Source organism: Culex quinquefasciatus, chromosome 1, assembly GCF_015732765.1.
Source record: "Culex quinquefasciatus strain JHB chromosome 1, VPISU_Cqui_1.0_pri_paternal, whole genome shotgun sequence".
Classification (NCBI taxonomy): domain Eukaryota; kingdom Metazoa; phylum Arthropoda; class Insecta; order Diptera; family Culicidae; genus Culex; species Culex quinquefasciatus.
Window position 1 is genome coordinate 101,764,037 of NC_051861.1, and position 22,431 is coordinate 101,786,467.

The 22,431-nt window shown below is 34.4% G+C and overlaps 1 protein-coding gene across 6 annotated transcripts in view; it reads right to left on the reverse strand.

Moving 5' to 3' along the window:
* The window catches only part of LOC6042686 (T-complex protein 11-like protein 1), a 36,611-nt gene extending 16,434 nt beyond the window's left edge, over nt 1-20,177 (reverse strand). For 2 of the 6 annotated variants that reach the window (XM_001853399.2, XM_038258548.1), the window contains exons 1-2: nt 19,955-20,177; nt 1,617-1,778 (exon numbers count right to left, since the gene is read on the reverse strand). The gene's annotated coding sequence lies outside the window, so the exon portion shown is untranslated. Of the gene's footprint in view, nt 1-1,548; nt 1,779-19,954 lie in introns of all 6 variants that reach the window. The other 4 variants (XM_038258551.1, XM_038258549.1, XM_038258553.1 and 1 more) reach the window with 2 other exon arrangements.
* Nucleotides 20,178-22,431: the final 2,254 nt, after the last annotated feature.

A 22,431-nucleotide genomic window follows, 5' to 3' on the forward strand; every position in this document is an offset into this window, starting at 1 on the left:
GTGCTGAAAAAATCCTCTTTTTGCAACTTGTTGCATGAACTACTATTTTGCAATTCCACTGTGAAACTGTCAACTTTTCCTGTCCTTCTGGAGAAACGAAACGGCCTACTTTTCCCTACCAAAAATAACAGAATGGAAAATTAATACCTTTCAATAACACTGAAATGGGTGATGAAAAGTTAAACTATCGAAAAGTAACATTTTTCAATATTTGTTTTGTTTTGAACGATGAATTTACTAAACACATGCATGTTTGACGTAAAATTCCATTAAAGAAGCGTTTTTTTGGAATTGCAAAAAATGTTGTAAGCAACTTGTTGCAAAACTTGATTTTTTCAGCACTCGTCGTATTTATCCAACGAGGTTTACCGAATGTACAACTCGTGCTGAAAAAATCTTCTTTTTGCAACTTGTTGCAGCTACTACTTCAATCGTTAAATGAAAATATTTTTTTTCCAAAATGCAGGCTTCAAAGGGTTGAGTTCGTTAAAAATGGAACCAAAACTCAAATATATTTTTTTTTTGCCTACGACCTCTGGTAAAACTTTTCCGGAAATCGATTGAAATTGTTGAAATAATAGTAGGGGAACAGCATCTAATTCCAGCGTGCCTCTAATGTTGGCAGGTCAGAACTTTGACATTAAATTAAAGCTAATTAAAAGCGTTTTCAACTGAAATCGAGTGATAAATAGCTCAATAAGAAGTGAGCAAACAAGTTTTTATCAAAAGTTTTGCAAAATTAGTTGTTTAAATAGCGAAAATCAGCAAATTGGATGGAGTTAGGAGCGAGTGTTTAACCTGCCAAACATACGAGAATTTCCCCTAATAATTCAATAAAAAAAACTTGAGGAATAAGAAAATTATTGTTCTACACGATCAAACAAACATAAATTTAACATTCTTCCTGCAACATTTGGCAGTTTCCAAAACAACCAACAATTCTAAGGGGCAGAACTCGAAAAAAATGCAATCATGCATTACAAACAACTTCTGCCCGTTCCAAGTGCAAAACAAACAGCGCACCGAAATAAAAACTCGTTTTAGGTGCCCCCTAGGAAACCCACGTCCATCGATTCCGTTCCTTTCAAAGTTCATAATACAGCAGTTCAGGAACAGTCTGCAGTCCCTTCCTACGGGAGCAATAATTCCTTGTTATGTAACACCCCGCCAGGCTCAGACTCAAACTTAGAACTCACGAACAAAGAAACGACACTTTCGAGTGCAATAGTTCACACTTTACAAACTTGGCTTCGAGACTGAGAGTTCCAGCGGAGACTTGAGTGCGACTTTTCAGATTTTATAAGTGCGCAATTTGCGCCGTGTCCGCGAGGACCAGACTCCCGGTGGAGAATCGTGAATCACGTTTGGTTGGCCATCTCCAACGATCTGGAAGTTTCCCGTCAATTCCACGAGTTTCAAGATTTTGCACAATTTCGTCAGCCATTTCTTTCTTCGCTTGTTTGGGTATTCGTCACCGTTGCGTTGAGGCGTAAAAAGACGGACAATGTTTGCAAACAAAACTTCAAGCGTGTGTCTTCCACGCCATACCGCACGTGCCACTATGATGGTGATTGGGATCGATAGCCCCGAAACTTGTCGAAATTTGCCACACTCACTGCACGTTTCTTCAACTAATGACACTTTGTATAACTCTTCTGCAAAGTTACGCGAACCGTAATTGAAACACGTGTTGTCCGTACCGAACAAAGATTGAAACTGAACTGAACTCGAGTCTTGGCTGTTCAACTCGATTCAGCAGGTCTCTAGGCTGGGGTGCTCTACGAGAAAGAAGAGAAAAAAACACCAACAAACAAGCTCAAATGCAAAGCAACAACAACAAAAAATCGCTTCAAAATAATAAAATAAAGGGTGGCAAAGTGCGCACCACTACCACTGAGCAAAACATCTGTTCACCGGTGGGGTGGTGTTGGTGGCATAGTAGGCGAAAAGCGACGACGTCGCGACGCTGAGCTGCATGCAAACTGTTACTGCTGGTGCTGGTTTGGGTTGAAGGGGGACGACATCAAATCAACGCAAAGACGTGGTGGAAGACGCTTGCGTTGGGAGGGTGGTGGCGGACGGTACCAATACAGAGAGAAGGAGAGGGAGTTTGGGTGTTTTTGTGGAAATGTTAGGGTGTATAGAGGAAAAAAATAAACTTTTTGAAGAGCACATAAATTTAAATAAAAAAATATAATTTAATAAATTATTAATTATTAATTATTATTAATGAACCCTTTTTAAAAATATTTAACATGAAAGGTTTTCTTTCAGAACCCAGTCTTTTTACAACCTTTTGGACCTTAGTCATGGCTTTTTGCCTTCCTCACCTTACTGAGGAAAGGCTATAAAATCACTCAAAAACGAAATTCTTAATTTGACCTCCTAGACCCACCTTCATGTATACTTATCGACTCAGAATCACATTCTGAGCAAATGTCTGTGTGTGTGGTGGGATGTTGATCAAAAAAAATTGCACTGGATTATCTCGGCACTGGCTGAACCGATTTGGACCGTATTGGTCTCATTCGATCCGTCTTGGGGTCCCATAAATCGCTATTGAAAATTATAAAGTTTAGTAAAGTACTTCAAAAGTTATGTTAAAAAAACGATTCTAACATAAGTCCGGAAGATTGTAAAAAGGGTGGTTTTTGTGAGAAACACTGTCATAATATACATTTTTAGAAAGGTATTCGAAAGACCTTTCCAACGAGTTCAAAAGATTGAAGATCTGACAACCCAATCAAAAGTTCTGGAGTTTTTTTTGAAAAGGTCCAATAAACCAAATTTCCAGTTTTTGCTTTTTGGGTGTTTTTAGAACTGCCTTGAATTAGGGATATAAAAAACACCCAAAAAGCAAAAATTGAAAATTTGGTTTATTGGTCCTTTTCAAAAAAAAAACTCCAGAGTTATAAGCACTCAAGAGTTATTCATGAACTTTTGAGAGACCGGATCTCATATATTTCGATGAAAACATTGTCCGGATTGTGTCATCCGACTGTTTGAGTGTTGAGCTCGGCATTCTTTCGGGTCAACTTCGTGTGTGTTGACTGACGGTCGCAACCAAATGATCGGCCCGATGATGATAGCTGACTCCCGAGTTCTGCCAAATCTCAGGCAATCTCTGTCAATAATCAATCCCTGATACCCAAAGAGATTTGCTCAGTTTAAGATTTTTAATTGAATGTTCAAAATTTTTTATTTTTGTTCCGCCCGTGTGGATCAATCGGACTGCGCACTGGACAATCCAGAGGTTGCTGGTTCGAATCCCGCGGCGGGCGCTCTAAAATTCTAAGTGTAAATATGGGTATCCGGCGCCGTCACTCCGTGCCGTATTCAAACACTTAGGAGCCCAGGGCGGCGAAGTCCTTGTAGTTAAAAGGAAGACACTAGTGTTTGATACTAGCAATGGTGGCCGACAGCTATAAAGTCCACTTCGTTTTTTTTCAAGATTTTTTTAAAGTAAATTTGCTATCGAAGAGTACCAAACATTTATTTCGATAAAGTTTACCGTTTTCAACATAAAGTAATTTTTAGGTTAAATTTCACCTGAAATTATTTTTTTTGATTTTTTTAAAACATTCATAATCAGTTTTTTTTTCAAATATTTGAAAAATAAACACAATTTTCATGTTTGGTTTTGAAAATAGTTGCTGAGATATTAGCATTGCAAACAATTAAAATTGTGAAAATTTAAATTTTCTGGAAGTTTTCCAATTATCCTTTGCCAACTGACGTTATCTCTGACGCTTTTGGTCAGATTTTCAATGTTAAAAAATGAAATCTTTGTGACCAATGTTAGAAAATAAAATCGTATGATCTTATTTCCAATTTTCAAAAACAAGCCTTTGAAAAAGGCTAAAAACAAAAATTTTCGTTTCGGTAACGATAATCTATCGTTATCGTAGTTTCCAAGTACATATATGTACTCAAAACTATTCACAAAATACCGTTTTTTCGAAAATACTCAAAACGAAGCGAAATTTTGTATTCTTTTCACTTTAGGCTGTTACAAATTTTATTCCTGGAGTTTTTTTAAAAAAAGGTTCAATAAACACGATTTCCAGTTTTTGCTTTTTGGGTGTTTTTGTAACCGCCTTGAGTCAGGGGTATTAAAAAAAACTCCCAAAAAGCAAAAACTGAAAATTTGGTTTGTTGGACCTTTAAAAAAAACTTTAAATTTAATTAGAAATTAGCTTAAATCAATTTAAAATGTTTAAAATGCGTTTAAAATGATTATTAGCATGTTTATAAATGTTCATGTTTATTTAAATTTTTGAAAATTTTCGATGTTTATTATGGCAAAAAGTTTTTTTTCGAAAAATTTGTTTGTTTCCGTCAAATCTTACATTTTTTGAAAACTAATGATTGCAAAACAACTGATCTAGTGGAAAAAGCATTTCTGGAGTTTATTTTTTGAAAAGGTCCAATAAACCAAATTTTGAAATTTTGCTTTTTGGGTGTTTTTTAACACCCCTGACTCAAGGCGGTTTCAAAAACACTCAAAAAGCAAAAACTGGAAATTTGGTTTACTGGACCTTTAAAAAAAAACTCCAGATTTTAAAACTCTTTTTCCACGAAAATGTTGAAACTAAAGCTTGTTATTTCAATATTTATATTTTTTTATGTTTTTGCCCCCGCACCCCTCGTTCCCAGCTAGAGCCGAGGGACAAAAACTTGTATAAATATTTGCATAGGCCTTATCAAAGTTTTTTTTGTAAAATACTAAAATTTTCACAAAATACTGTATTTTTAACGAAAATACTCAAATTTTCATAATATGCAATATGGGTATCATGCGAAATTTTGTATGCTTTTTTAGAGTTTTTTAATTTCACTAAATACCGTATTTTTTTTCGAAAATACTCAAATTTTCAAAATTTGCAAAATACTCAAAAATTAAAGTTTGCAATATGGGTACTAAACGAGCAAAAAAATATTTTTTCGAAAAACTTAAAATTTTTAATGAAATTTAAAGTTTAATCAACTGAAAACCAGTTAAAATGCATTTTCCCGCGTTTATAATCATATTTATCATGTTTGAACCCCTTTGTAAATATTTTAAATTTTCATGAAATTCCAATGTACAGTCCCTCAAAACGTTTTTTTTGTGAAAAAAAAATCCGTCAATACCTCGATATTTTTAAAACTAATGATTGGAAAGCGAGTGTACGCCTGTAAAATGCATTTTAAAACACTTTTTTCATCCAAATGTTGAAACCTAGCCTTGTAATTTAAATTTTTATATTTTTTTTGCCCCCCCCCCCCCCCTTGACTTTGGTCAGAGCCGAGGAACATAAACTTTAAAAATATTTGCAACGGCCTTAGTGAAATTTTTTTGTTAAATACTAAAATTTTCCCATATTTCCGTATTTTTTCAAAAATACTCAAATTTGTTTTTTCTTTGTCTAATTTTTGACTATCGAGCTTAACATGACCCTTAAACTACGCTAAAGTAATTTAAAAACAAATAATCCAGTATGGCGGCCATATGGCGGTGATGAAAAATAAAAAAAATCATTTTATTATTTAAAAAGAATTCAACTGTTCAAATTTGACTAAATGGGGTAGCAGAACTTGAATTTTATGTTTAAAAATAGAAAAAAAAGAAACAGAAAATTTTTCGTGATTCGATTATCCGAAGTCCCATACAAACCTTCTGATAATCGAGGCTTCGGATAATCGAGTCTGGACTGTATTTTTAAGCTGTGTAAATTTTACATTTTTGGCAAAAAAAATACCAGAAACTGCTTACAATTCTAAACCGGTGGTTTGATTTTGAAAATTTAAAATTATTTTGAAATGTTGGATGAGAATATTTTCGCTTTTTCGAAAAATAATTATTCTAAGAATCCAATTTTCCCAAACCATGGCATGGCAAGCTGATATCCGATTTTACACAATCCGAAACTATAGCGAAAGGATGCATTTTAAGACACTTAAAAAATTAAAAAAAAATCATCTTAAATTTAAAAAAAATAAATACTTTACGTGATAAAATAACAAATCAAAAAGTCGGGATATTTTTCCTTGTCCTTATCAAAACCTACAACTTGGCCAAAGTCAACAAATTAAGCAAAACATCCCTTCTCAAGATACAGATTTTCGAATATTCACCTGCCTATTTTGTACGACCAGTCCGCAAAATTGTATGGAGCCTTCCATGGAAAAAATAAGGATGCAAAATGTCTTCCTTTGAAAAAGGAAATGCATAACAAAGATTCATTCGAATGAAAAAAACTGCGAAGAAAAGTCGATTTGCAAAATTGTATGAATAATTACTTTTTTTTTTGTATAAAACTAGAAAAAAACCTGGCAAAATACATTTAACAAAAAAATCATTACAGAATTTGTTGCACCAATTTTTGTGAATTCAAGTATTTTTCAAGGCTTTAAAATACCCAATTTACTCAGGAAATGTTGAAAAAACTTTAATTAGTATTTAATTTAGATTACAACAATTAAGTAGTTGTAGAAGAATATTCGCAATTGCATATAGTTGAAAGAACATTTTTTATTGTGGAATATATTGATTATAATTATGATTTGTACGTAGCAAATCAAATAATAAATGCACAGAAGTAAATTGAATTTTACCTCAGCAATACCAACAAAATCACATTTACTTTACAAACACTCAGAAACTTAGCTTAGACGGTTGGTGGTTGTGTAGGTATTCACAACCACCAACCGTCATACAAACATAATCCGCTTTGTTTACCTCCCAGCAGCTACCCCACCGCTGATGCAATTTTTTGCTTCGACGTCGCAACTGAGAACGAGTACACTGTCAGTGGCATACCACCACACCGCGTACTAAACCAGTATAGTAGAGAAACCTAACAATTAGTTTGCTTGCCATGACTCCGAAGACCGGAGATCATCACCAACCGAATCAAGCCAGATTGTCTGATATCAGTCTAGAACCGGTTTAGAGGGGTATCTTCACCATAATTACAAGCAATTATTAAAGTTGATGCTGCGATTTAAGTGGAATTCAACGTAATTTGTTTTTTTTGCATAAATACCATCACCGCCACTCTAAAGCATGAAAGTGGGTCAGAATGTTGTGAGCATAAGGGGTCGTGCATAAACCACGTGGCCTTTTTTGGAGAATTTTGACCCCCTCCCCCTCATGGTTTTTCGTGGTTTCACGCCAACCCCCTTTATGGCCACGTGGCTTTTTTTTCCCACGTGAAAACTTAAAAAACAAAATAAGTATAGATTTCAAAAATGTTTATCCACAAACGATGTACCGTCACTGGTGGTGACTTTTGTTCAAAAAACGATATTACTGCTGTTATTTTAACACAATAAAAACATTTCAAATTACAGTCGACTCTCTGGCTGTCGATCTTCTCGATATCAATAATGCTCCATGTACCGATGAATTCTTCAGTCCCTTCAAACTGCATACTTCGATTGTCTTTATTCCTCGATATTTTCTCTTGCTTGAAGGATCTCTTCCTCGACGGTCCCTTGGATTCTATTTGCTTTAAATATCTATTCCGGTTGTCAATAATTTTACTTTCTCATGGCTTGCATAGACATTTTTCTTTGAGAAACGAAGCTTTGAAGGGTGTTTGACATTTATTTGTTTTTGTTTGCTGGACGTTGCCATGATTCTTTCCTATAGCTGGTCAGCAAGAAAAAACAAATTTCAATCGAGTTTTCATTTTGGATCGTTCTGTAAACTGATGATTCTCTTCCTCGACGGTCCCTTGGATATTGACAACCAGAGAGTCGACTGTATATCGAAATAAATATTGTTGGGAAATGCTTCTGAATTTACCAACATTTTCCCAGAATATGGCTAGTATAATCACACCGTTCATAAATGCCAATCGTTTTAAAATTAACTCAAACATTAGAGGGGGTGACATTGGGTCAAACAGAAAACATTTTAATTTGTGTAGGTGCTGTAACACCATTAAAACCAATTTAATTATATAAAAAAAAACAGAAACTCACTTAAAAGTGTGAAAAAGTATGATACCACAAAGTTTAAGGTAAATAATAACAGTATAACAATTTATTGAAATGGTACAGAAAGTAAAAAATATTCTCAACAAAACAAGCAAAAATCATTGCAGTCTTCAGCTGAATTGATCCGCTCTTTATATAGTTAATAAGTTAGTTTTAAGGTATCCCTTTTCCCTTTTGTACATGTAGGACCTCCTACATTTGAAATCACTGAATTGCGAAAGCTACAATATTTCATGAATAAATGAAAGTTGCTAGTATTTAAAATTGAGGTGAAAAGTCATCGTTTGTGATTGGACACTCAATAATATTTTAACTGAATGAATGTACATGGAAAAGAAATTTGAATAAATATAAATTAAAAAAAAAAAAAAACAAAACAAGCAACTTAGTAAAACATATTCATTCAAAATTATGGAATTGCAGTGCAATAAATTGCATCCAGAATAAATATGCTTTAAGAATTAAAGCTATTTTGATTTATAAACAGCATTCATGATTTAATTAAAATGCGCTATAAAATATTTTCTTAAAATCGAAATTAATTAAATAGAAAAGTTTTGTTTCAGGCAAAAAATATTTTCATTTTATTTTAAGGAAAATATCTAGTTATGAAAGCTCCTAGTTATTATTTATTTTATTCCAAACATTCATAAAAATCCAATTTAAAGCAACTTTTCTTTTTAATTAAGCATGATTGATTCCAATGATTCAGTGTGTCCAAAAAAGTCGAGCTGTTTAATTTTTTTTCTCCATACAAGAATCAGAGACAGGGACAAACATTCAATATTACGACCTTTAGAAATGTTAGTCTGATTTTTTTTTTTGAAAATATTGATTTCGAAAAGATCGGAAAATTTCACGAAAGTTTTATTTATAAACATATAAAATCGCACCATTAGTTGCTGAGATATCGACATAAGAAAATTATGGGTTGTTTGGATAGTAAACATCCATTTTTCTGTTTTAAAATCTTTGCATGGCAATATCTTAGCAACAAAGCAACAAAGAATTTTCTCAGCATTTCAAATTTAGGCAAACATGGGCACTAATTTTTTTAAATTAATAACTGCAACTTATTTTAAAAAAAGTTACCTAAAAATAGCTATAACTTGAAAACGGTGCACTTTATGAAAATTTCACTAATGTACTTTTAGATTGCAAATTCGATTTTACATCGAAAAATAAAATTGAAATTAAGTTGCGGTCAATATTTCGATTTTTTTTTATCAGTATTGATTCAAAAATTCATAACTCAAACAACGATTTTTTGCCCGTTCTGAAAATTTCTGTAAAGTTGGCAAAATTAAAAAAAATAAAAATAGTGTTTTTTTGCAAATCATGTTTTAGTGACAAAAAGTGAAATTAAAAATCAGCAAAGTAAATTACCATTTATCATTTTTTTCAGTGTAGTCCTTATCCATACCTACAACTTTGCCGAAGACACCAAATCGACCAAAAATTTCTTCAAAAGATACAGATTTTTTAATTTTCATTGCTGCCAAATTTGTATTGAAAACTATATGGACAAACTAATGATGCAAAATGGCTTGGGAACCAAAAACGGTTTCAGACGGATTAAAAAAATCAAAAAAATAAAATTTAAGAATAAAGACCGATTTTGTATAGAATTGCTCAAAAATCAATTTCGTGTGTTTGGAAAAGTTGTAGACAACGCGCTAAAAATCGTTCTTTTAGTCATGGACATCCAAATTGTTTAAGTCTTACTCTTACTTTAAATTGATTTTGCTATCGACTACGTGTTTTGATAAATTTATAAAAGATTGAGCTAAAATTTGGAATTAATTTTACATTTTTTTCAGTTGTTTAAATAGGCATTTATCTACGATTTAAGATTTTTGATCCAACTTTACCTCAAAATAAATACAAAAAAATATTAAATATGTTAATTTTTCAATCTTTTCAATACCTTTGAAATTATTAACACTGGGACGCCCAACGCATGTCCAATATACACGGATGCCAAAGCCTCCCTAAAACATTGGAACGGTAACTTCAACTCAACTTTCGGGCCTGTCTCCGCGGATTTTTGGGCGTTATTTTTTACTAGAGCAAACCAAAGTTGTAACGACGTTTTTGATCGTATAAATTACAGATTTGATCATATCGAGTTCTGCAAAGTTTAAGGATCATCTAGACATCCTTATAATTCACTCAAAAAAAAATGTCCCGGTTGGTTGAGTTATGCCCGAGAACCAGCGAGTTGAAAGTACCGTTCCATCTTTTTTAATGAATTTTATTTATGTTGATCTTGACGGCATTGTATTGAAATTTATTTCACAAATTGATATAGGAATTTGAAAATTAAGTGACTCTTTAAAACTTAAATTATTTTAATGTGTCTATATATTTGAGTGGTTTTATCTCAAATATGAAGTTGAGGGTATAGTATATTTTTTCAGCTTAAAGAAAAACTAATATTTTCAGGAAAGGGCACCTTTGGCCCCTATTTTTTAATCTTTAAATTAATTGAGAAACAAAAACAATGTTTGCTTGAAGCTCGTTTTTTTCTCTAAAAATCTAAAATGTTTGCCCATGTTTCTCTTTGGCTCAAGAGATGGTCCCTATTAACATAAAAAAAACTGAAAAAATACCTACAACTTTTACGATGGATAGTAAACGTGTATTTTATGAAATGTTATGTAATATAACAATCCGAATTGTGTAACCCATGAAATTAGGAATATATTTTAGACCAAAATATTCATCAAATTTTTTGGTGAATCTTAAAGTATGTATCGTTCCCACGGTGCTCAAAATACCGTTATTATGAAAAAAAATATGCACTCCGAGATTTTGGGGTCTATCGATTCCTTACACCATAGCGCATCTCTGTGCAAAAAATAAAAACATTCGCTGATGTAGTTTTCGAGATACAGCCCTTTTAAGATGTTACATCCGATTTTTAATAAGAAAACCAAAACAATCAATACAATTTCAGCACTTTACAGAATATGCATTTCAAGATAATGATGTTTTTTGCTTCATATGACTGTCAAGTATCTCTGGGCCAAGTTTCAGAAGGTTTGCTGATGTAGTTCTCGAGATACAGCCATTTTAAAATGTTATTTCCGACTTTTTCAAAGAAAATCTATATTTAATCGGTGTTAAAAGTCGGAAATAGCAAATTAATTCGGCTGTTCCTCAAAAACAACATCAGCAAACCTTCTGAAACTTAGCCCAGAGATGCTTGACAGTCATATGAAGCAAAATTCATCATTATCTCGGATTGCATATTCTTACAAATGCTGAAATTGTATTGATGTTATAGATTTTCTTTGAAAAAATCGGAAATAACATTTTAAAATGGCTGTATCTCGAGAACTACATCAGCAAACCTTCTGAAACTTGGCCCAGAGATACTTGACAGTCATATAAAGCAAAAAGCATCATTATCTCGAAATGCATATTCTTTAAAATGCTGAAATTAAATTGATTTCATGGATTTTCTTTGAAAAAATCGGAAATAACATTTTAAAAGGGCTGTATCTCGAGAACTACATCAGCAAACCTTCTGAAACTTGGCCCAGAGATACTTGACAGTCATATGAAGCAAAAAGCATCATTATCTCGAAATGCATATTCTTTAAAGTGCTGAAATTGTATTGATTTCATGGATTTTCTTTGAAAAAATCGGAAATAACATTTTAAAAGGGCTGTATCTCGAGAACTACATCAGCAAACCTTCTGAAACTTGGCCCAGAGATACTTGACAGTCATATGAAGCAAAAAGCATCATTATCTCGAAATGCATATTCTTTAAAGTGCTGAAATTGTATTGATTTTATGGATTTTCTTTGAAAAAATCGGAAATAACATTTTAAAAGGGCTGTATCTCGAGAACTACATCAGCAAACCTTCTGAAACTTGGCCCAGAGATACTTGACAGTCAAATAAAGCAAATAGCATCATTATCTCGAAATGCATATTCTTTAAAGTGCTGAAATTGTATTGACTTTATGGATTTTCTTTGAAAAAATCGGAAATAACATTTTAAAAGGGCTGTATCTCGAGAACTACATCAGCAAACCTTCTGAAACTTGGCCCAGAGATACTTGACAGTCATATGAAGCAAAAAGCATCATTATCTCGAAATGCATATTCTTTAAAGTGCTGAAATTGTATTGATTTCATGGATTTTCTTTGAAAAAATCGGAAATAACATTTTAAAAGGGCTGTATCTCGAGAACTACATCAGCAAACCTTCTGAAACTTGGCCCAGAGATACTTGACAGTCATATAAAGCAAATAGCATCATTATCTCGAAATGCATATTCTTTAAAGTGCTGAAATTGTATTGATTTTATGGATTTTCTTTGAAAAAATCGGAAATAACATTTTAAAAGGGCTGTATCTCGAGAACTACATCAGCAAACCTTCTGAAACTTGGCCCAGAGATACTTGACAGTCAAATAAAGCAAAAAGCATCATTATCTCGAAATGCATATTCTTTAAAATGCTGAAATTAAATTGATTTCATGGATTTTCTTTGAAAAAATCGGAAATAACATTTTAAAAGGGCTGTATCTCGAGAACTACATCAGCAAACCTTCTGAAACTTGGCCCAGAGATACTTGACAGTCATATGAAGCAAAAAACATCATTATCTCGAAATGCATATTCTTTAAAATGCTGAAATTAAATTGATTTCATGGATTTTCTTTGAAAAAATCGGAAATAACATTTTAAAAGGGCTGTATCTCGAGAACTACATCAGCAAACCTTCTGAAACTTGGCCCAGAGATACTTGACAGTCATATGAAGCAAAAGCATCATTATCTCGAAATGCATATTCTTTAAAGTGCTGAAATTGTATTGATTTTATGGATTTTCTTTGAAAAAATCGGAAATAACATTTTAAAAGGGCTGTATCTCGAGAACTACATCAGCAAACCTTCTGAAACTTGGCCCAGAGATACTTGACAGTCAAATAAAGCAAATAGCATCATTATCTCGAAATGCATATTCTTTAAAGTGCTGAAATTGTATTGACTTTATGGATTTTCTTTGAAAAAATCGGAAATAACATTTTAAAATGGCTGTATCTCGAGAACTACATCAGCAAACCTTCTGAAACTTGGCCCAGAGATACTTGACAGTCATATGAAGCAAAAAGCATCATTATCTCGAACTGCATATTCTTTAAAGTGCTAAAATTGTATTGATTGTTTTGGTTTTCTTATTAAAAATCGGATGTAACATCTTAAAAGGGCTGTATCTCGAAAACTACATCAGCGAATGTTTTTATTTTTTGCACAGAGATGCGCTATGGTGTAAGGAATCGATAGACCCCAAAATCTCGGATTGCATATTTTTTTTCATAATAACGATATTTTGAACACCGTGGTTCCTTTTTTCGTTACTGGTTATTTTTTAATGTAAGACGCACTTGCAAATAAGGTAGTGAAACTGAAATTTTGCGCGATAATCCTGAAATTGGGGTTTTTAGTTCCTTTGTAATTAAAAAAAATATTGCATGAGAGAGGAGATACAAGATATCTTGAGTTTGTTTTAAGTGTCAAAAGGAAATCTTTCGATTAAGATTCTTTGATCACTTATAGGACCAGCTACGGTAATTAGCTAAGATCTGAGATTTTGAATTTTTTTTTCGCAGAGAATCATTTTTAGACACTTCATTTATAAAACATATTTAATTTTTTGCCTTGTTACGAAAATCTTATAAAATTGTCAGCAATATTTATTTTTTAAGTTGTTCCAAAATAGAACTATCGAAGACTACATCTACCTACTTTCAATGCAAATTTGCAAGCACATTTTTAGCTACTTGATACCATCAACAAAAAAATGAAATTGTGTTTGCATATTGGTACGCATTTTTTAGGGTATATTAACTTTGGATACTGTCATTTTGTTTTTTAACAGCTTTCAAACTTTTGCAAAACGTAGTTACATGAGTATTAAAAAGTGTACATTCAATTACAGGCTCAAAGTATTGATATGAATCTGCCGAAATATATAATTCAATATTGAATTGGAAAATATTATGACATTGAAATATAAGTAATAATTTTAAACACAATAATTGTATGGTTTTGAAGTGTAACAAAAAATGTATGCATATAAGTAAATTCAAAGCGCGTATTTTTTTTAAGAAAAGATTTTTTTTAAAGGCCACGTGGTCAGCCGTCGACCCCCCCCTCCCCCCCATGGCTTTTCATGGTTTTTTTCGGTCGGATTTCGGACCCCCTCCCCCCCCCCTAAGGAGACCATGTGGTTTATGCACGACCCCTAAGGGCGCAGGTTGTCGGTCTGAAAAAGAACGCCACCTCCACCACCACCCAACAACAAAAATCTTAAAATAGTTTTCGTTTTTCACTGGCTCGCAGCTTCGGGCCTACATCAAGTCACTGGTGGAGTGGTAAAGACATTGGGCGAGTTTACATAATTAAAGTCAACTTATTTTAAGAACGGGATAGGTCAGAAAATTGCCATTGAAAATATGGCTAGGTTCCTACAATTCAAAATAAAAATATAATTGTACAGTTTTCTACTTTTTCACATAAAAAAAATCTTTCAGATTTCTTGTTTCTTTTAAGGGGTTACATACATGTACATCAACAAAAAAATCAGAGGTTGGTGTGAGCACACACTTAATTTTAATTTCAATCTGTTTTCATTGCATTAAAATATACATTTTCATCTATTATCAAAACAAATTTGAAGACATTTGGGTGTATCATTGCCGAGATATAGCTAGTTGAAGTTAGCAGTTGCAAAAAACGGGTGCCACGATATCTCAACACTGCCTTGACCAAATCGGCTCAAAATTTTGGTGAAGACTCGTTAAACCGGTCCTGTGTGCATTACGAAGGCCGATTTTTAAAAAGTTTATTTTAAAAAAAGATAAAAATATTTTTATGTTTTTCATATAAAAAATCGTTAGTTTTTGATTTTTGTATTTTTTTAAAAGTAAAATTTCAGAATCGGGCTTCGTCATGCACACGGGATATGTCTGAAGAGTCTTCACCTCAGATTTCAGCCAATTTGGTCCATTGCATCTCGAGATATCGTGGCACCCGTAAATCAACTCGGTGTTTAGAGAAAAACGCAAACAAAGTTTGACAGTCCGCTTTGCGCATGGCAAAATTTTGAGTTAAAATCGCCTCTAACTCAGTTTATTCATGAAATATCTTCATGAAACTTTCAGGAGTGATTGAAAATCATCTTTTCAGAGGATTCAATAAATTTTCTGAATTATGAAATTTTATGATTTCTTACATGTATGTAACCCCTTAATTTGATGAAACGTATTGTTTTTTTTCCATTTCTTATGGTAATAATTGCTTAAGCCAATTTTTTTCATATACTTTTTCATTGGCAAATAATACAATTATTGAAAATTTTGATTTTTTTGTCAAATGTAGAAAACATAAAAAAAACCATTCAAAAATATTTTGAAAAAATATTGAAGCATTTGTTCAAAAATATTTCGAAAAAATATTGAAGCATTTGTTCAAAAATATTTCGAAAAAATATTGAAGCATTTGTGATACTTTTGAGCTCAACATTTTAAAAACTAACTCGTGCATTCTTAAAGGGATCACAAAGTAAGGTATTGTTTAAAAAATCATAACTCGGTCAAAGATTTTTTGCACAACCTGAAAATTTCTGAAAAGTTGGCATTTGATGTCCTGCAAAACATATAAAAAATTAAAATAGTGTTTTTTCGCAAATCAAGTTTTAGTGATAAAAAGTTAAATAAAAAATCCCCAAATATTTTTTACCGTGTATCATTTTTTTCAGTGTAGTCCATATCCATACCTACAACTTTGCCCAAGACACCAAATCGCTCATAAAATTCCTTCAAAAGATACAGATTTTTGAATTTTCATGCATCATTTTTGTATGGACAGCTGCCAAATTTGTATGGACAATTTTATGGAAAAACTAATAACGGACAAAATTGCGAAACAAAAGGCACACACAAAAAAAAATCACTTTTCACTCCGAATACTTTTTACGACCACGCGCTCGCTTTGTCAATTATAACATGGGAATAACATTTTTTGTTATGGAAGAATAACTTCAAATGTTATTGTGATGATTGGACTAGTTTAAAAAAAAATAAAAATAGTCTGTTATTACAATAAAATCCAATAACAAAAAAATCATAACGGTAAATAGGGTACGTTATCCATTAGTGGACCCCTTTCCTATAGTGGACCCTCTGAAGGGTTTTTGATGAAAAAATCAATAAAATCACAATTTCAAGCGTGTTTTTGTCTGCAAATCTTTTAATTGGCATGTTCAGCATCATTTAAAACAATGTTGACTGGCATTGCATTGTCCTTTTTGCCAAAATAAGTGTTTTGAGTTCGACTTCTGAAATCAGCCATGGCCACTAGCATTTTCACAACAAAACTGCTTTTATATTTTATGATTGAATTAACTATCCAATCATTTTTTGACTGATTATTTAACTTCAGCAAGTCGAAATAATGTAAGTTTTATCAACTATACTAAAATAAAGCGAAGAACTGCTCATTTCCAAGCAAAAATTAGGGGGGTCCAATATAGGACAACGAAAATCCTAACTTTTCCAAAAGTGGACCCCTGTTAATTTAACCTTCAAAAATGAAGAAAACTGTGTATTTAAGCAAAAGTTTCTCCTAAACATACAATAAATGCTTGTTGTAATCAACCTAATTGCATATTTTTTTCAATTATGAGTATAAATATAGCTGTTTTCATGTTAAAAGTATCAAAAATGCTGAAGCCGTAAGAATGTATAATTAATCAAAAACTTTAGTTAATTGTACTTAACTGAAGCATCATAATCAAAGTTTGAAATGATATTTTATAATAATAAATCTATAACAAAACATTTTTGAAATTAACATGCGTAGTTTTATCAGCAGCTGTAAACAAATCTATTGTTTTGTTTCGGTCAACTATTTATGTAATTTATATGGAAAAATGTGCATCAAAATTACTTTTTATAATCATTTTAATGTTTACAGTTGTTTTTGAAACGTTTTCTTTGATCTTTTTCGGAAATAAATGTGTTTAAATGTCTGTTAGGTTTTTTGTTGTTTTAAGCAAAATTTGTTAACAAAACATATTTATTTTTGATGGAAAATCCATCTTTTATTCATTATCTATCATAAGACCTCCACCATGCATCAAAACACCGAATATCGATTAAATTTGGTATAAAAATAATAGTTTTCCTATAGTGGACCCGGGTCCACAATCGGATTATGGACCCGGGTCCACTATAGGAAAAGGGGGTCCATAACAGGCAAAAAAACTTTTTTTTTCAAATGGCTTTTTTTCTGCTCAAAAACAAATTACTGATGAAACAAATAGTCAAAATTGTTCAAAAGACTTCAGATTTCAGTGGTTTGTACAAAGGGTTATGAAAAAAGGCTAAAAATATTGAAAAATTGTGAAAAATGCGCGTCGGCTCTACTAGGGGGTCCACTAATGGTTAAAATACCCTAACAAAACTTGTTATAAAAAACTTTAAATATAGTATTTTCAAACATCTAAAAATGTTATTCCAAAGTTATTACCGTCTGCTCGGGAATGATGCCAGAAGCATAGATTTGTATGTGTTTTACAGACATTTGAGCTTGTGCCAGACATTTTTAGAGCTGCACAGACTTTTAAAAACTTTGAAAAAATATCAATCGAAACTTATTTCTTTAGTCTTCAAAAACGCAATTTCTGATGAGTTTTCATGACCGCAAATAGATTTATTTGAATTTTATACAAATGCACAGCCTTTTCTTACCCAAGTAGCAAGAAAAACATCGCTCTTTATTTTGTTGTTCAACAATTGCTGCATAAGTGTTTTTATTCGTTAATTATTGGACAAGTGTCAAAAATTTGGTCAATTGTTCACATTTTGACCAAAAAACCATTGTTCAACATGGCTGTGTAACACAAATGCCAAATCTAGCAACGGATTACGAACAGTTCATTTTGAAGATTATTCTGACCTCAATGCAACATGCTTGTAGAACTCGAAAAGCAAAATGACATTTGCAGACATGATGTTTCATTTCAGTTTGCTAAACGTCATAACATAGTAGATTTGACCTTTGGCTTCGGCTGGGATTTCTCGTAAACTAGTTGTTTATGTGAAGTTCGCGTTCGTGTTCTAAACACCGAGCAAGGACATGTTGACGAAACAAGCAAGGATAGTTCTAAAAATAGAAACAGCTTATGTTCGAAAGAAGTTTTGGCAAACTGTTAGTGAACTTGGTAAAACCTAGATGACCGCAGACTTCTAATTGACGTTTGGCCTGCTCATCCAACATAACCCCTCGTGGAAAAAAGCAGACGCGCGCCCGGACTTGACATTTGGAGTGATCTTGAGTTCGATACTTGCCCTGAGCATTCTTCATCAAAAAGGAAAGCTGAAAATGCAGCACCGGTAACCAGAAGCAGTAGTAGAGTAGAAGTAGTAGCAAGCGATGTTAATTAGCACTCAAACATAATTGAAAAAAAAATCCCAAAGGCATAATTAAGAAATTGAATGATTTTTTATGGTTGATTTTTTTTTATTATCCATCATTCATAAATGGCGTATCCCTGTCCAAACTAATAAATTACAAAAAAAACTGGAAGTTAAATATCGTAAAGCGACATTTCTCACAAATAAAGGATTAAATGAAGAAAAAATAACTTTTGAGCGAACACCTTGAACATATTTTATGAAAAGCCTGTTAAACATTCTTGTCTGCCACGATATGTTCTTGAACGGTTATAAAAACGTTTGCCTAACTCCCTCCTGAATCTTAAAGGCAGAATGTTGCTAAACGGTTCTAACGACGTTATCCAACCCGGTTCAGAATCTTATAGTCAAGAGTTCTTATGACATGTTCAACAAACGTTCTCTATGCAAGTAGGACGTGCGCTGGTAAAACTTAATTAAACCACGCACATTTCTAACGGGTTAAGAGATGTTTAACAACAGAAAAACGTGCGCTTTTTCCAGCGTTCAAGAGTTCTCAGGGACGTTGGGAAAACATAGTAAATGAGTTCAACAACAAGTTCGGAAATCTTTTGGCGAACAAAGTGTGCTACTTGGGTACAGACGTTTTAATCAAATCAACGAACTTTTTTAACTTTTATAAAACACATATGCTTTGTCATACTGGTCATGTTTTAGCATAACCACCAACATAATTTTTATCATTGTTTTTTAGGAAGATAAATTATTTTTATACGAGTAAAACAAACCGACCAACGATAAATTCTCTCCTTAGCGAGGATTTCTCATCCAAGAAAAGTACAATCGCAATCGTCCTAATAAGGATCCCACCAAATCCAGCAACGAAGATCCAGACAACAAAAGCGTTGCCAGTACAAAGTACCTTTCAGTATAGTTCGTCCTGCTGATGACCCCTGGTTTTCCTCTTTTGGTTATTCCCAGCAGTGTGGCTGCACGCTTCCGAACTATTCTTCGCATCGTTCCTTGTTACGGAAAGAACTTATTGCTCGAGCACACTAATTTGAGAAGCAAAATGGTCTGACAAATTTTAACAGTACCCCTGACATCGAGTATCAGAATGCATTAAATGACAGACCAGCTACCAATCAGTGTCATGCTTTGCTACTGGCATTCCAAGTCAGAGGTTTTTGGTTTGGGTGCAAAACAAAATCAATAAATCTACAGTAGTTCCTCCAAGCGAAAAATCATGCGAATCGCGACACATCAAATTTATTCGACTTCATGCCGAACAAAGAATGACCCTGAAAACGAAAGAAGTTATCCGCTGGATGTCGAGGGAGATGAGAACCAGGAACTAACAGAACCTCTCACGAGTTGTTTGGGGGGTTGGGAACGGAACGGCACAAACCAGTAGTAGCAGGTACAGATATCGCGAATGTCCAGCGTTCCATTTAAGGGAAGAGCAAGTTTCCAGACACAGATTGAGATTTGTGTTGTGGCAGCACGAAACAAAGAGAGCTCACTTACCTGGTGAGAAGGGGTAAAGCACTTGATGAATTTGCTGGAGAAATCAGCACACAAACAAACACACGCGGACACGAATCAACAAACAAACGCGATAGAGTCGGGAATTGTTTTCAAACAACTTGTTTCCTGCTTTTTCGGGAGAACCTATTTTTAAATCACGCACAAATTTAGCCCGACGAAGCCAAAACACAAAACGAGTCCGACGAAGTTCAAAACAAAGTCAGCCCCTGTCAAAATCAGCTGGTTGGCGAGCGAGCAGAGTGGGAGTCAAGGCTGTATATCAGAAAGCCATGAGTGGGAGTAGGCGTGGGTCAGGGTTTCCACGTACCGGAATTTTATTTTGGTCGGGATGATTTCTTTTATCTTACGAGTATTGATATTTTCTAGGGGGGTGCCACTTCAGGTTTTCGAAACGGATTTGGATCCGCTCCAGAACCTTGAGACCCGATTCCTCCATTTAGCCGAATCTGTGTAATTTCATTCAGAGTGTTGGTTTTGTTTTGACGTTTCGTCGGGTCGCGTTTTGTTTTGAAAAGCGTGGTTAAGAAAACCCATCAATTATTTTAAATATTTCTTTTAGCGAATATGCCAGGTAATGTGTGAGCCACGGACCGACAGCCGGCGAGGAACACGAAGCGACTGTCCAGCGTAGTGCCCTGCATGAAGGATTTCGTAGAAAGGTGAGAATCGACGGGCAGCTGTTCCCGCGACCATTTCATTTCAACAGGTCGATAAGTGATTCAGTTCTGCGTGGATTGGACAGTGCCTAATGGAAAAGATTCGGAAAATGTCGTGACAAACAGTACTTTAAACCGCGCCGCTGGTTCCAGAGTGGTCGCGAGGACGCCTGGAACAAGAAGAGTTGTAATCTGTGCGCGCCAGCCGGAGAAAAACAAAGCGAGACGTTTTGGGAAATTGCCTCGTTCTTCGGAGCAGTGAATCGAGCAACATCTTTCACCCGAAGACTGTTCCGCTGAATTGGGTCCTAAAATGAAGCTTAGATTGTTGATATTATTGTTTACAGCGATAAAGCTTGTTTTTCTGAGTACAATGACCCTTTGTACGACCACAAAGATTTAAAATGGATTTTTAAATCAATTTTGAAAAATTAACCTCGCGGTCCTTCTTGACAGAAAAGCTCTTACTTGACAGCTCGTTCCAAGGGGACCATAGTTGATTCATCTAAAAAATGTTGTCTTGTCAAAAAAAAAATTTGCGTTAAAATGAAAAAAAGTGATCAGAAATGGATTTTAATTGTGTTTTTTACCGTTGTACATAAAAATTGACATAGGGCTTTAGTACCCAATTTGATGTAAGAGAAGGTCACGCACATTTCGGTGACCTCAATCCGGTCTCTACCAAAAGAGGACGAATCACCAAGTAAATGGAGGAGTTGCACGATTATGTCAGCAGAAGGTTGGAACAGTGGCCACCAGCCATCCGGATTTTGCTCTGGACAACATCGTATCGCTGCACACGTGTACGCTCTACACGGTTGCGCTCACCGAAAGTGGTGTCCTGTCATTAGGCCAACGGAAACGACTTTGGGACAAAGCCGGTTATACCGAGCTTCAACGCATCGGAATTGGCCGTCGGGCGCAGGTTTGTGTGAAGAACAGTCCCAGGTACAATCACGGAGCAATTGGATTCCCAATCTCGCACGGAGTCCTGAAGGTCGGTTAGCTACTGAACGCCGCTTGGGATCTTACCAAAATGTGTCGCTTCCTGCTACTCTCGATGTCGACCCTGTCCTAGCTGTTGGGGCTCATCTCCGGTAGTTTATCCTACTCCAGCTCAAGCCTAAAAAAAAAGTACCCAACTCTAGCTCGGGCAGTGGCAGCACCAAAGCTACTGAGGCAGCAAGGGAACGGCCGACCGGCTTGATATTCCACTACCTCCTTGGCCGGCTTCGACCACTTGCAGTGATAACGGAAGTGCTAGCAACTCGCAAAAACAGCATAAATGGATGACCCCCAAGAACGACCAGGACGGCAAGAAGGACGCGGAGCAAGATTCGTTAAGCAGCGACTTGAGTTCGTATCGATACTAATCCTATATCTTTGCAGAGATTTCATCTTCGTGGAGGAGGGTCCATACAAATCGGGGGCGTGCTCAAGGTGAACGGTGACGCGGCAGTCAAGTTCCCACTGCTGGTTCCGCGGGTGATTCCGGAGGTCGCATGGGCGGTGGTAGTGGAAGTAGTAGCCAGGACTTTGTATTAGTCATACAAAATTATTAAAAAATAAAACGCAACAACACATACCATCAATTAGAGCTCATCGTAACTACAATCCGAATACTGGCAGCTGTCCCGATTTGCCCCAGATGATGGTATCTAGGAAAAAGCATTTATTTTCATCGGTCACCTATAATCAGAACTTTGATTTACAGGTACAGCAAGTTCCTTAAACCTAGAAACAAAGCTGCTGTTGATCTACAGTGTCGAACCGGGACTTGGTCCTCCAGCCATGGTCGGT